Raw genomic sequence first — 15,122 nt, forward strand, 5'->3', positions numbered from 1 at the left:
CGGAAGAATTAAGGCTGCATGGGATTCTGGGTATTTGTTCTGTTGTGTTTATGTTGTGTTACGGTGCGGATGTTCCCCCAAAATGTGTTTGTCATTCTTGTTTGTGGTGGGTTCACAATGTTAAAGTTTTTTTTTACGGCCACCCTCAGTGTGACCTGTGTGGCTGTTTACCAAATATGTCTTGCAATAACACACGTACGTCTTAAATAGCCAGATTCAACATATGACTAGGCTTGCACGCTGTTTGTACAGGATTTAGGTGGCGCTAGAGACAGTTCCATCATGGCACCCCCTAAATATTGTTGGTTGGGAGAAAATCGACAGGAATTCTAGCGAATGGATGCCCTGAAATTCAGGGATATCCCGAGAAAATTGGGAAAATTGGCAAGTATGACGCTGCTAAGCGGCGTTCGTATTAAACTCGCGGGACGCACTAGCATTAAATTATCATATGAAGGCGCGGGCCGCAATTGGCCCTCGGGCCGCATGTTTGAGACCCCTGCCCTAAACTCAGTTAAAAAACACAGATCATTTGGGATTTATTCACTGTTTCATAAGGAAGAAAACATCACACTTCAACACATCAAAACTTATCAGCCACCTGAGACGCAACCATCACTGAAGCAGCCTGCAGATACGCCTGCTGTTACAGAAACTGACCCAAAGCCATCCGCAAAGCACGGTGTGCACAAAGGTTAGTGCAGTGTAAGGATTTAATCATTGGAAAATTGTATATCACGGTTATAGTGACCAAAATGATCACCGTTATCATTATTATAACGGTATTGGTGAATGTGCTCAAAAAGTACTTATACCCACAATGAACATCTTTTAACCAAGTGGTTTTTAATGGCTAAAATAAGTAGACACGCTGTTAAAAAAGCCACTGTTTTGCATGATTTGTGTTTCTTATGCTTCACAAATAGTGTTTTAGTCTCAGTATTGTATCTGTTTACGTCCTACTTTGTCCAGCGGTTCTTGAACGCACCGTAAAACACACCCCCATCTCGTATTCCACTCAGTATAGAACGATCACTCTGTTCTAAGAGAGAACAGTTTGTAGGTTCACTGTGCACTTAGTTGCTCAGACAGTAATGTGTTTATATAAGTTTAAATTTGGGGTATGTTGTTTCTTTATGTGCATTTAAGCTAGCGAGCTGGCGTCAGTAAGTGTGTGAGTTTATCAAAGTGCAGTTATCAATCACTGTTTTTCGATCATTCTAATTTAAAACTGCAATACCAACTGTTGAGAATCTACCCGCAGTAATCATTAATACCTTTGACCATTACATTCCTAGTGCACTGCTTCTCAGGTGTTTTCTGCTATGACCCCCTAAGGCAGGGGTCGGCAACCCAAATGTTCAAAGAGCCATATTGGACTAAAAATACAAAAAACTAAACTGTCTGGAGCAGCAAAAAATTAAAAGCCGCGAATGAGTCTTATAACGAAGACAACAAAAGATGTAAGTGTCTGTTGTAGCTATAATAGTCTACTATCAAAATGTGTCGCAGGCTGAAGCAAATCTTCGTTGACAAAAATGTTGAAATTTAATATTTATTCTACACATTTTTACAATATTAGAAACCATTTGTAAATCAGAGGGCCCTGCAATGAGGTGGCGACTTGTCCAGGGTGTACCCCATCTTCCGCCCGATTGTAGCTGAGATAGGGACTAGTGCCCCCCGCGACCCCAAAGGGAATAAGCGGTAGAAAATGGATGGATGGAGTAAATCAGAGGCTACTCAGAAGGTGAGATAACTCCTGGAAATGACTGGCTTTTAATAGCCAGAGGTGTGTCCAACTTGTGTCCGAGTTAAAAAAAAACGGCAGGCTGTCTTCTTTTAACAGATACATTACAATCTTTGGCAAGCTAGGTAATGTTTACTCTGGTCTATAACGACATGGCACACAAAAAACTCTCTGAAATGCAGCCAATATTACATACAGATAGTGTGTCATGAGACATGCAAAAACTAAAGTATATACAAAGATGATGAAAGTAAAGGATATTAAATGAGGTCAAATATACCTACAAAAGAGGCATAATGATGCAATATGTACATACAGCTAGCCTAAATCGCATGTTAGCATTCATTAGCTTGTAGTCATACACTGACCAAATATGCCTGATTAGCACACCAACAAATCAATAACATCAACAAAGCGCACATTTCTGTATTCAAGCACAGCATAAAACTGTTGGTGGACAAAATGAGACAAAGAAGAAGTGGAATATTTTACATGTAAACAAACTGTTGCGTCACAGTCCACACTATGGTGAGTTCAAGAACCGTCAAAATTAGTAGGACAAAAGGATGCTCACCAAATAGTCTCATCAGTGAAGCAAACACACAAACATATTAAATAGTGGGCTTTCTAACAGTTGGGAAGGTTTGTGTCGTGTTTGTCCTCAAACAAAAAACATATTAAACAAAATTAAATCCTTTTTTAAAAATGCTCCAGGGAGCCGCTAGAGCGGCACTAAAGAGCTGCAGGCTGCTAACCCCCGCCCTAAGGGGTACAAACGTTTTACTTAACCCCCCCAAATTTAAATACTATTTAGAAATTGATAATATTTATTCATGTATCAGACCAACAAACGCAATGTGTGAATTGGTCAGATAAAAAACATTTTTTTTCTTATTATTTCCTATTGAAAATATGGTGTTCAGTAGAACTTTCATTGAATTGCCAAAAGTTAAAAAATCGACACTGTATTTCTGTGCTAAAGTGGCATTACATTTCAATCGCTGCTTCCTGTTTTGAGCTGCCTCTAGGATAGTCAGGACATCCAGTATTGATTAATGAGGCAAAATAAGAATATGAATACATCGAATTGTGAAGTTGTTTGTGGTGTTTAATTTTGCGTTTCTTCACTTTCCAAACGAAATGAGACGAGAATGCAAAGGTGAAGCTGCACTATTTTGCCAAAAGTATTTGGCCACTTGCCTTGACTCACATATGAACTTGAAGTGCCATCCCATTCCTAACCCATAGGGTTCAAAATTATGTGGGTCCACCTTTTCCAGCTATTACAGCTTCAACTCTTCTGGGAAGGCTGTCCACAAGGTTACGCTGTGTGTTTATAGGAATTTTCAACCATTCTTCCAAAAGCGGATTGGTGAGGTCACACACTGATGTTGGTCGAGAATGTCTGGCTCTCAGTCTCTGTTCTAATTCATTCCAAAGGTGTTGTATAAGGTCAGGACTCTGTGCAGGCCAGTCAAATTCATCCACACCAGACTCTGTCATACATGTCTGTATGGACACAGTCATGTTGGAAGAGGAAGGGGCCCGCTCCATACTGTTCCCACAAGGTTGGGAGCATGGAATTCTCCAAAATGTTTTGGTATCATTGAGCATTCAAAGTTCCTTTCACTAGAACTAAGGTACCAAGCCCAACTCCTGAAAAACAACCCCACACCATAATTCCTCCTCCATCAAATTATACACTAGGCACACTTGGCAAGCTCCAAACCCAGACTCGTCCATCAGATTTCCAGATGGAAAAGCGTGATACATTACTCCAGAGAAGGCGTCTCCACTGTTCTAGAATCCAGTGGCGACTTGCTTTACACCACTGCATCCGATGGGTTGCATTGTACTTGTTGATGTATGGCTTAGATGCAGCTGCTCGGCCATGGAAACCCATTCCATGAAGCCCTCTGCGTACTGTACGTGGGCTAATTGGAAGGTCACATGACGTTTGAAACTCTGTAGCAACTGACTGTGAAGAAAGTCGGCGGCCTCTTTGCACTATGCTCTTCAGCATCCGCAAACCCCTCTCTGTCAATTTACATGGCCTACAACTTCGTGGCTGAGTTGCTGTTGTTCCCAAATTCTTCCATATTCTTGTAAAAAAGCCGACAGTTGACTTAGGAATATTTAGGAGCGAGGAAATTTCACGATTGAGATTTGTTGCACAAGTGGCACTCTGAGACAGTTCCACGCTGGAAATCACTGAGCTCCTGAGAGCGGCCGATTATTTCACAAATGTTTGTAGAAACAGTCTCCCTGCCCAAGTGCTTGATTTTATACACCTGTGGCCGGGTCAAGTGATTAGTACACCTGATTCTGATCATTTGTATGGGTGGCCAAATACTTTTGGCAATATAGTGTATATTTTATAACACTTTGTTAATGTAAAGGAGGCTAAACAAAGTCAGTGTCAATCAGTATGATTTCAGCAAATTCAATGTTTGCCTATTTCACATACTCTGTTGACCGGGTTTTCTACCTCACATTTAGATGGAGATCATGTTGCAGGTGACGAGTGGTAATTACGTCTCGTCACCTGAGGGCGAAGTTGTATTGTCTGCAGTGTGATGCTCTGAAGCGACGCTAAACAAACATCCGTGCCGTTAACCAGCATCTTCCTTCCTGAATGATTTTTTGACTTCTCATAAAAACATTCATGCGTAGCAGACAAAAACAGATCGCACCTTTCAGCATCACCTGAATGGAGCATAAAAGCTGCAATACAATTAACTTACTTTACTTTATGAAGGCTTGTGTCGAACGTTCATTTCATTTCACTCAACAGGCCCCACAAGCGCGCTTTGTTCTGCCGTAATAAGCAAAATTGCAATCTGGGTTAATTGCAGCTCGGGGCTATTTGACTGTTCACAGGTTAAGTGAATTGTCAAAGTTCCGTGGCGTAGAATTTACAGCACGCGGAAGCTGCCTTCCATCATGGCTGAAGCCGCTACTTTAGCAAATAGGAACACTCTCTGCATTCATCAAACGTGACCTGAAATTGTCCTGCTGGCCCGCTCGCACGTTGTAGAAGTGCTGGCTTCAACAGAACTGTTTATATCGGGATGTAGCCATGCTAAGCTGCGTGCTATGCGACTGTGTATAATCCATCTCTTAATTGCTTCTCTCGGGGCCCTTCTCAGTTACATGTCACTCTCTGCGCTGAGGCCTGTGTTTGCAGCCTCAACCCCCGACTCGATCGCGGTACGCCGGCCGCATGCAAATGAGGCCCGCGTCTTCTTCTCCTCCGCGCCGCGAGAGTAGGCGCTCGTCCTTCATTAAGCAACGGTGCCCGCTAAGCCAGGCTAATGGCTTCCCGACTTCCTGACACTCATTTATGCGGCCACTGAGAGGCGCGTAGGTCGCGCTTTTGAACGCGCCGCGTCTCAGTGGAACAAAGCGAGGGGCGAATTCGACATACGGCGCGTAGCCTGATATAAAAAACACCGCAGACACATCAGAACATTTTTCTCTTAGCGGGGGAGCTTTGAGGTTAGATGGCGATGAAGATGTCCAGCAGTGCAGCCTCCCAGCGAGAAGGAACAGCTCACATATTGGACTTTTTTTGATCTTCTTTTTCTTGCTTTTTGGTGCTCACTTATAGTCCATGTCTGTCCTTCTCCAACAGACTGTTAAGGTTTAAACAGGGGGAGATGACGGCAGACTGACACCAGGTTGAAGTAATATCCAAATATTTATTTTACATACATATATAGACCATATATGTATAAAAATACAATAATAAAAATAGGGAAATGGAGTGTGAACGAGATCAAAGAGTGTGTATTTAACTGGAGGGATTTTACCGTAAGTGTTGGAGGTGCGTGTTGAGAGAAGCGGTGCAGTCCGACAAGGGCAAGACAGGCAGGGTAGTCAAGGGGCGGAAGTGGGGTCGAGAGGCAGGAGCGAGTCGTCGGTGTCCGGGGTGAGCGAGGAGTCAAAAACCAGGAAGCACAAGGAGGACAGGGAAGATCCGGAAGCACACAACACACAGCGTGACTTGGGGATAAGCTGCAGGGAAGGTACGGAAGGCTATACTCCGGCGCTGGCATGACAAGTTGTGCAGGCTCATGAAGGCATGTCCTTCATTACTGGCAGGTGTGGTAATTGTCGGTAAATGATAACAGCTGGCAGCCGCTGCAGGGCATAGACGCGCGCTTCGCGTCCCTGGGCATGTCCTGAGGTGCACTCACTGGAGCGCACAGACGGATGAGTGCCGTTTGCAAGGGTCTGAGCCATAACAGTACCCCCCTCCTTATGGACAGCTTCCAGATGTCCCACAGGTCGTACCACAAAAAACACAGGAACAAGAGTCAAGGGAGGGCGGAGGGGCGAACTGGTGGTGGGTCGTCGGCCCTAATGTCCCCGAATCCACCGGGGACGAGTCTGGTGGTGGTGGCGAGAAGAATGCCGCTGCGGCCGGCGAGGCGGGCGACCATGGAATGGCCACCATCTTGGCCGTCTGGGAGGCGGACGTGAGTGGCACCATGATGCGTCTCGCCAGAAACGAGGAGGTGACGTCAGAGGTGTGGCAGCAGCAGCAGACGTCGTCTGTGGCGTAGAGGCAGTGGCCATCGGCGGCGTGAAAGCAGCGGACATTGGCGGCGTGGAGGCAGCGGACATCGGCGGCGTGGAAGCAGCGGATGTCATCGGCGTGGAAGCAGCAGACGTCATCAAAGCCAGCGACGAGGAGGGCATCTGAGGAGTAGAGCTCGGCGCTGCTAGCCAAGGGGCAGAGGTCAGGGCCTGCCTAGGAGCTGGTGGAGACGAGGGGGGCTAGCCTGGGAGCTGGTGGAGATGACGGGGCCAGCCTGGGGACAGGTGCTATCTCGGGGACTAGCCTGGGGACAGGTGCTAGTTCGGGGTCTGGTGCTAGCTCAGAAGCTTGCCTGGAAGCTAGCATGGGGATCAGGTGCTAGCTCGGAGGCTAGCCTGGGGACAGGTGCTAGCTCGGGGACTAGCCTGGGGACAGGTGCTAGCTCGGAGGCTAGCCTGGGGACAAGTGCTAACTCGGAGGCTAGTCTGGGGACTGGTGGTTGCGGCTGGGAAAAGCAAAAGACCGGTGGTATTTGTCTGGCAGAGGGGTAGCGTGTCTGGGTGCAGCTGTGCTACCACATCTGCACAGCCACCACTACTAAAGCGGAAAAAAGATGGTATTGGTCTGGCAGGGGGTAGCCTGGATGGATGCAGCTGCGGCACCACATCAGCACAGCCATCAGTACCCCCCCCCCCACCCCCCCCCCCCCCCCGCCCCCCTCCGAAAGCGGATGCCAGATGCTTCTTGCTGAGTGAGGAACAGTCACTAAGGGTGGGAGATGGTTGGCCAGGCAGCGAGAAAATGTTTCCATCCCTACAGCACTGCTAAACAGTCCATGATATTGCTGAGGAGGACTAGAAAAATTGTCCAGGGAGGACTGAAAAGAAAAAGCCATCGCGAGAAGGGCAAAAAGAAAGGAGGGAGAAAAAAAATGTCACTGGAGGCAGAGCTAAAGTCACTGGGACGAGGCTAAGACACTGAGACGAGGCTAAGACACTGTGCCTTCAGGTCCCTAATCAATTGGCCGGAATATACTGTTAAGGTTTAAACAGAGGGAGATGACGGCAGACTGACACCAGGTGGGGGTAATGTCCAAAGATTCATTTTATATATATAGACTATATATATATATATATAATAATACAATAATAAAAATAGGGAAATGGAGTGTGAACGAGATCGAAGAGAGTGTATGGTGTAAGGCTATGTACAGAATTAAACTGCAAGGATTTTACCGTAAGTGTTGGAGGTGCGTGTTGAGAGAATTGGGGCAGTCCGACAAGGGCAAGACAGGCAGGGTAGTCAAGGGGCGAAAGCGGGGTTGAGAGGCAGGAGCAAGTCGTCGTTGTCCGAGGCGAGCGAGGAGTCAAAAACCAGGAAGCACAAGGAAGACAGGGAAGATCCGGAAGCACACGACACACAGCGTGACTCGGGGATAAGCTGCAGGGAAGGTAGGGAAGGCTATACTTCGGCGCTGGCATGCCAAGTTGTGCAGGCTTATGAAGACAGGTCCTTCATTACTGGCAAGTGTGGTGATTGTCGGTGAATGATAACAGCTAGCGGCCGCTGCAGGGAGGAGACGCGCGCGGCACGTCCCTGGGCGTGTCCTGAGGTGCGCTCACTGGAGGGCACAGAAGGATAAGCGCTGTTGGCAAGGGTCTGAGCCGTTACACAGACCTGGGCAAATTGCGGCCCATTAAGCTTTTCAATCAGGCCGGACATTCTCTAAAATTGTTTTTAGATCTTTAAGATGGAAACTGTAGCCGCCATTATGATGTGCAGTAATGTTTGCATATGACCATAAGTCTTTAACTATACAAAGTATTTCAATGGTTGGAATCTACGCTTTTGCATGATATAATAATAAATGTGGATGTCGAGCGGGTCTAGCATATATATATATATATATATATATATATATATATATATTAGACCCGCTCTACATCCATTATATATATGTATATATGTAAGAGAAATACTTGAATTTCAGTGTTCATTTATTTACACATTTACACACACATAACACTCATCTACTCATTGTTGAGTTAAGGGTTGAATTGTCCATCTTTGTTCTATTCTCTGTCACTATTTTTCTAAAAATGCTGAACACTCTCTCTGATGATGCATTGCTGTGTGGCACGCACAAAAGTGCTCTCATCAAATGCACTAGAGTCTGGAATCTTCCACCGCTCCCTAGCATGGCCCAAAACGTACAGTAGATGGCAGTATTGTCCTGTTTAACAGTGTCACAACATTGGTGTTTACGGCAAACAAACTGCTTTACAGTAGACGAAAACGTGACTGCTGTTGTTGTGTGTTGTTACCGGACTGGGAGGACGTTAATGAAACTGCCTAACAATAAACCCACATAAGAAACCAATAACTCGCCCTCGATCATTCTACAGTTATAACGTCATTGGGCAGGCACGCTGTTTTATATTGTGGGAAAGCGGACGTGAAAACAGGCTGTCGACACGTCACTCAGGTCTGTCCGAATTTCGGGAGATTTTCGAGTGAAGATTTGTCCCGGGAGGTTTTCGGGAGAGGCGCTGAACTTCGGGAGTCTCCCGGAAAATCTGGGAGGGTTGGCAAGTATGGGTCGGGGAGAGCGTTCCAGAGTTCGGGAGAGGTCGAGCAGGAAGCCCGGCGGCCCATAGATTGTAACTTTGTCCTGATGGGTTTGAGGAGGTTAGTGTTTGAGGATCAGAGGCTGCAGGTAGGAGGTTGAGGGGAAATTAGGTCCTTGAGGTAGGAGCGGGTGTTGCCATAGATGCATTGGAGAGTTAGAAGGTTTGATCTTAAATTGGGTCCGAGATGCAATAGGAGTGATTTGAGGATGGGTGTGATATGATCACGCTTGCGCACTCTCGTCATATACTAGTTACTATGGGAATCTAAGGCCCCTTCTACACTAAGCCAACTATGGTTATCCAGGGTAAATCCCAACTAACCTTGTCCGTGTCGACACACACATTATGGTCGTTTAAGACCCCTCCTCCTTCCGTCCGCCAGCGCAACGAAACCTGGTACACATGTTCAAAAAAAATGCACATAATTAATTTAGAAAGTATAAATAACGACTAATAAAGGTAGAATACTATTACCCCCAACATGTAAGTGTAAAAAAAACCTAACAACATTATGATTTGTACATTTGCAGAATCTGCTTGTTCTATTCTTAAACAAAGAAAACAATCTGAAGTTGTCTTTATCTTTAAGTTATCATGCCGTGACTTTACCAGTTCAGCCCACTTGGGAGTAGATTTTTCTCCATATGCCCCCAATCTAAAATGAGTTGACACCCCTGAGTAGTGTATTAACACTACACTACTTGTTAGTCTGCTGACTGACCATGAGCTCATAAAGATGTTTGGTATGGTTCACCATAATGTAGTCCGTCCAGTCATACTAATATTGCCATATTATCACACAGGAAGTTCTGCTACAGTAGGGAAGGGACTCATACAGAAGAGACTGGAGAGGAAAAGGGAGGATAATAATTTTTGCAATGTCATTCGCTGAAAATGATAGAAAGCGCCACTCGACATAGCAACTGACGCTGTGGTCAAAGTTAGAATTGCTTCTTTTTTTCATGTTATTTTATTCTAAAATATACAACACTCTACTGCTATCTGGCAGCTAAAGTGGATAGTGCAGACCCCCGTTTTTGTCACGTTTCATGTGTCAGGAAAACCGTGACAAATTGGGCCATATAAATCCCCTTCCTACTGTATGTAAGACAACCCATATTTCAAGCATTATGACCATGTTTACATTGAAAGCCAAATTAGACCAAATCAGATTGTTTCTAAACCTGGTATTTACCACCTGATTGTTTGGTCTACAAGTAAAATGTAATCTTTATCAGACTCCAGTATAAATACGCACAGGACCCAATGTGGTCCTAAAGTGGCCATGACGTCACTTGCTTGCACAGTTCGACAGGAAGCACAGTTCAAAAGAAGTTGACCGGATTCCGTAAACGAATAGGGAAGGTGATACTACAGGAGGAAACATGAACGCCACAGATCAGTGTGTTAGTGGGTTTGTGTCTTGGCTGTTGTGTCGGGGAAGTAGTCAGATGATAAAAAAAACAACTTCAGGGGTAGGAAAAAGAGAACTGCTGAAAGGAAAGTGATCGTGCTGCGCACACAAATGACACAGCTCGACCAAAGATGACGTAAAAGTCACAAACAGGTTAAACCAGTGGTTCTCAAATGGGGGTACGCGTACCCCTGGGAGTACTTGAAGGTATGCCAAGGGGTACGTGAGATTTTTTAAAAATATTCTAAAAATAGCAACAATTCAAAAATCCTTTATAAATATATTTATTGAATAATACTTCAACAAAATATGAATGTAAGTTCATAAACTGTGAAAAGAAATGCAACAATGCAATATTGAGTGTTGACAGCGAAATTTTATTGATCTTAAAGATTTCTTTTTTTGTGTAGAAATGTTTAGAATGAAGTTCATGAATCCAGATGGATCTCTATTACAATCCCCAAAGATGACACTTTAAATTGATGATTACTTTTATGTGTGGAAATCTTTATTTACAATTGAATCACTTGTTTATTTTTCAACAAGTTTTTAGTTATTTTTAAATCTTTTTTTCCAAACAGTTCAAGAAAGACCACCACAAATGAGCAATATTTTGCACTGTTATACAATCTAATATATCAGAAACTGATGACATAGAGCTGTATTTTACTTTTTTATCTCCCTTTTTTTCAAACAAAAATGCATTGCTCTGATTACGGGGTACTTGAATTAAAAAAAAATTCACAGGGGGTACATCACTGAAAAAAGGTTGAGTTGGGTTAGACGACATTCATATTTGAAAAAATCAGACTACCTCCTGATGTGTTTCAAATCTGATACAAAAATATCAGATTTGAAGCACTTTGGAGCGTTTGGACTGGCAAAAAAATATCAAATCGGTGGAGGGCAAAAAAATCAGATTTGGTGTCCACTGTAAACGGAGCCTACGACTGGAAAGATACAAATACCATGCACTAAACAGCATGTGCAAACTATACAATTGTGTAAAAATGTTGCGTGTGATTGTGGAGAGGCAGAGCCGACGGGCCAACAGCGAGGTAGAGGTCCTACTCAAGATGGCGGCCAGGAGCCGGAGTGTGCGGCGAAGCGGAGTGGCGGGGCACGCTTGGAGCGACGCTGCAGCAATCAGAGTCAGGTGCGTAAACCACACACCTGCTCTCAATCCCTGCATCTTTTCCTGCAGTTGAGAAGGAGAAGCGATCGGGACAGAAGACGGAGGAGAATTCACGGCAAAAGACGACGAGAGCGACCAGACGAGAGATGAGCCCGCGAAGAAGACGCAGTCACTGGCCACCGAAAGGCGAGCCGAGACAAGCAGAAAAGGAGGTCGCGCTAGAAATTGGGGTGACCGACTGGGACCAAAACAAGGTTTATTGAAACAATAATCGAGTGTCAAACCTGCTACGATGCGTTTTGCATCGATGGTCCATGCAACCCACACGATGACAGCTGGAGACCTGCCACAGTGATCTACTAAGACAGTGTGTACAATTTAGAAGTGGTGTGGAAAGCCCTATTTAAAGTTGGTGTGTGTACTACTGGCCTAATGTGCCCTCCACTTTCATGTTATTATCAATCAATCAATCAATCAATCAATCAATCAATCAATCAATCAATCAATCAATCAAAGTTTACTTATATAGCCCTTAATCACAAATGTATCAAAGGGCTGCAGAAGCCACAATAATAATATGCTCTCCAAGCTGTGTGCGATGTTGTCTGACTAGCAGCACACATCTATAATCTGTACCAATTTTTCTGCAACATCGAATAGCAATCTATAGACAACAGGAACTATTTTTAGTGGCGGACGCGCTGCAGGGAGGTGGCGAACCATCACACCTGCAGTGGATTCATGCGTCTGGAATGATCCAAACGCAATTGGAAAGATGTATTTTCGTATAGGAAGTATATCATATATATAAATATAAGAAATGTGTAATATACATTTGTATTATTATATTTTAATATATATATTTTCTGAATAAAAAAACGAACGGCATAAAAATAAATGCAAGCAGTCACCAAAATGCATTAATTGAATTTGTAGTCCCTTTAGTCATCCAGCAGCTATAAAATCATAAAATGATATTGCTGAATAGACGATATGTCGAATATTTTTTATTTATGACAGTCTAAATATGTTGACGGGGATTCTCTGTCCATCATATGTCTTTGCAGCACGAGCACCTCTTTTTTCACAGCTATCAGTTAGCACTTACTTTTCAGACGTGCTAAATAAAGATGCAAAGTAGCGCCTAAAGAACAGCGATCAGTCTTGATAGATCACACTGTGTCTGCTGATTATTTAATTATGTTTGCATCTTCTCCTCGCAGTATTGTGGGCGTTCCGATGGTTTGCATACATTCTGCATATTCATGAGGACGGACACAAAATGGATCGGCTTCTTATTCTGCTCACTTAAGAGACAACATCCTCTCCGCACAAGTTTAGCATATCAGCTTTGCGTGTGCTATCAAGTTTGCACATGCACCGGCATCTAATCACAAAATACTTTTGTGATTAAGTTTTTTGCTACTTAAAAATGTTGGACTGCCTTAGTGCATACCTCCCGTCTACTTTATTAGACTTTTCAGTTCAGTGAGCAACATCTTGTCATGCAGAAATCAAATCTGGTGATTTGTTTTTCATGTCTTACAAACCCTGTTTCCATATGAGTTGGGAAATTGTGTTAGATGTAAATGTAAACGGAATACAATGATTTGCAAATCATTTTCAACCCATATTCAGAGGAATATGCTACAAAAACAACATATTTGATGTTCAAACTGATAAACATTTTTTTTTTTGCAAATAATCATTAACTTTAGAATTTTATGCCAGCAACACGTGACAAAGAAGTTGGGAAAGGTGGCAATAAATACTGATAAAGTTGAGGAATGCTCATCAAACACTTATATGGAACATCCCACTGGTGTGCAGGCTAATTGGTAACAGGTGGGTGCCATGATTGGGTATAAAAGCAGCTTCCATGAAATGCTAAGTAATTCACAAACAAGGATGGGGTGAGGGTCACCACTTCGTAAGCAAATTGTCGAACAGTTTTAGAACAACATTTCTCAACGAGCTATTGGAAGGAATTTAGGGATTTTACCATCTACGGTCCGTAAAATCATCAAAAAGTTCAGAGAATCTGGAGAAATCACTGCATGAAAGCGATGATATTACAGACTTTTGATCCCTCAGGCGGTACTGCATCAAAAACCGACATCAGTGTGTAAAGGATATCACCACATGGGCTTAGGAACAATTCATAAAACCACTGTCATTAACTACAGTTGGTCGCTACATCTGTAAGCGCAAGTTAAAACTCTACTATGCAAAGCCAAACCCATTTATCAACAATATCTTGAAACGCCGCCGGCTAGGCTGGGACCGAGCTCATCTAAGATGGACTGATGCAAAGTGGAAAGGTGTTCTGTGGTCTGACGAGTCCACATTTCAAATTATATTTGGAAACAGAGGACATGGTGTCTTCCAGAACAAAGAGGAAAATAAACATTCGGATTGTTATAGGCGTAAAGTTCAAAAGTCAGCATCTGTGATGGTATGGGGGTGTATTAGTGCCCAAGGCATGGGCAACTTACAAATCTGTGAAGGCACCATTAATGCTGAAAGGTCCAGACTGGTTTTGGAGCAACATATGTTGTCATCCAAGCAACGTTATCAATCAATCAATCAATGTTTATTTATATAGCCCCAAATCACAAATGTCTCAAAGGACTGCACAAATCATTACAACTACAACATCCTCGGAAGAACCCACAAAAGGGCAAGGAAAACTCACACCCAGTGGGCAGGGAGAATTCACATCCAGTGGGACGCCAGTGACAATGCTGACTATGAGAAACCTTGGAGAGGACCTCAGATGTGGGCAACCCCCCCCCCCCCCTCTAGGGGACCGAAAGCAATGGATGTCGAGCGGATCTAACATGATACTGTGAAAGTTCAATCCATAGTGGCTCCAACACAGCCGTTATCATGCTTATTTCAACAAGACAAGTGTTACAACAGCCAGGCTTCGTAAAAAAAGAGTGCGGGTACTTTCCTGGCCCGCCTGCAGTTCAGACCTGTCTCCCATCGAAAATGTGTGGCGCAATATGAAGCATAAACTACGACAGCGGAGACCCCGGACTGTTTAACGACTGAAGGTCTACATAAAACAGGAATGGAAAAGAATGCCATTTTCAAAGCTTCAACAATTAGTTTCCTCAGTTCCCAAACGTTTATTGAGTGTTGTTAAAAGAAAAGGTGATGTAACACAGTGGTGAACATGTCCTTTCCCAACTACTTTGGCACGTGTTGCAGCCAGGAAATTCTAAGTTAGATATTATTTGCAAAAAAAAATAAAGTTTATGAGTTTGAATATCAAATATCTTGTCTTTGTAGTGCATTCAACTGGGTTGAAAAGGATTTGCAAATTATTGTATTCTGTTTGTATTTACATCTAACACAATTTCCCAACTCATATGGAAACGGGGTTTGTATATGCAGTACATCTTCTTCTTAATAAGCACAGGTGTAGGCGATCAGCTACTCAGAGGGTGCAACCTTTTGGATCGTTACAGTCGTACTTTGTTTATCGCAGTTAATTGGGATCAGACATGACTGTGGTAAACACATTTTTGTGAAGTAGGATTATTAATAATACATTATTCATAGTTGGAGCATTAACAAAACTGTCTACGGCCATTCAAATACATTTGTTTACATAATTAGAGCCCTCTGAAACATGAAATACC

At 43.6% G+C, this 15,122-nt stretch overlaps 1 protein-coding gene across 1 annotated transcript in view; it reads right to left on the reverse strand.

Annotated features, from left to right (window-relative positions):
- Nucleotides 1-15,122, reverse strand: part of sntg1 (syntrophin, gamma 1) — a 121,089-nt gene that overhangs the window by 96,651 nt on the left and 9,316 nt on the right. The window lies entirely within an intron of this gene.

The sequence above is a fragment of the Nerophis ophidion genome, linkage group LG14 (assembly GCF_033978795.1).
Source record: "Nerophis ophidion isolate RoL-2023_Sa linkage group LG14, RoL_Noph_v1.0, whole genome shotgun sequence".
Taxonomy (NCBI): domain Eukaryota; kingdom Metazoa; phylum Chordata; class Actinopteri; order Syngnathiformes; family Syngnathidae; genus Nerophis; species Nerophis ophidion.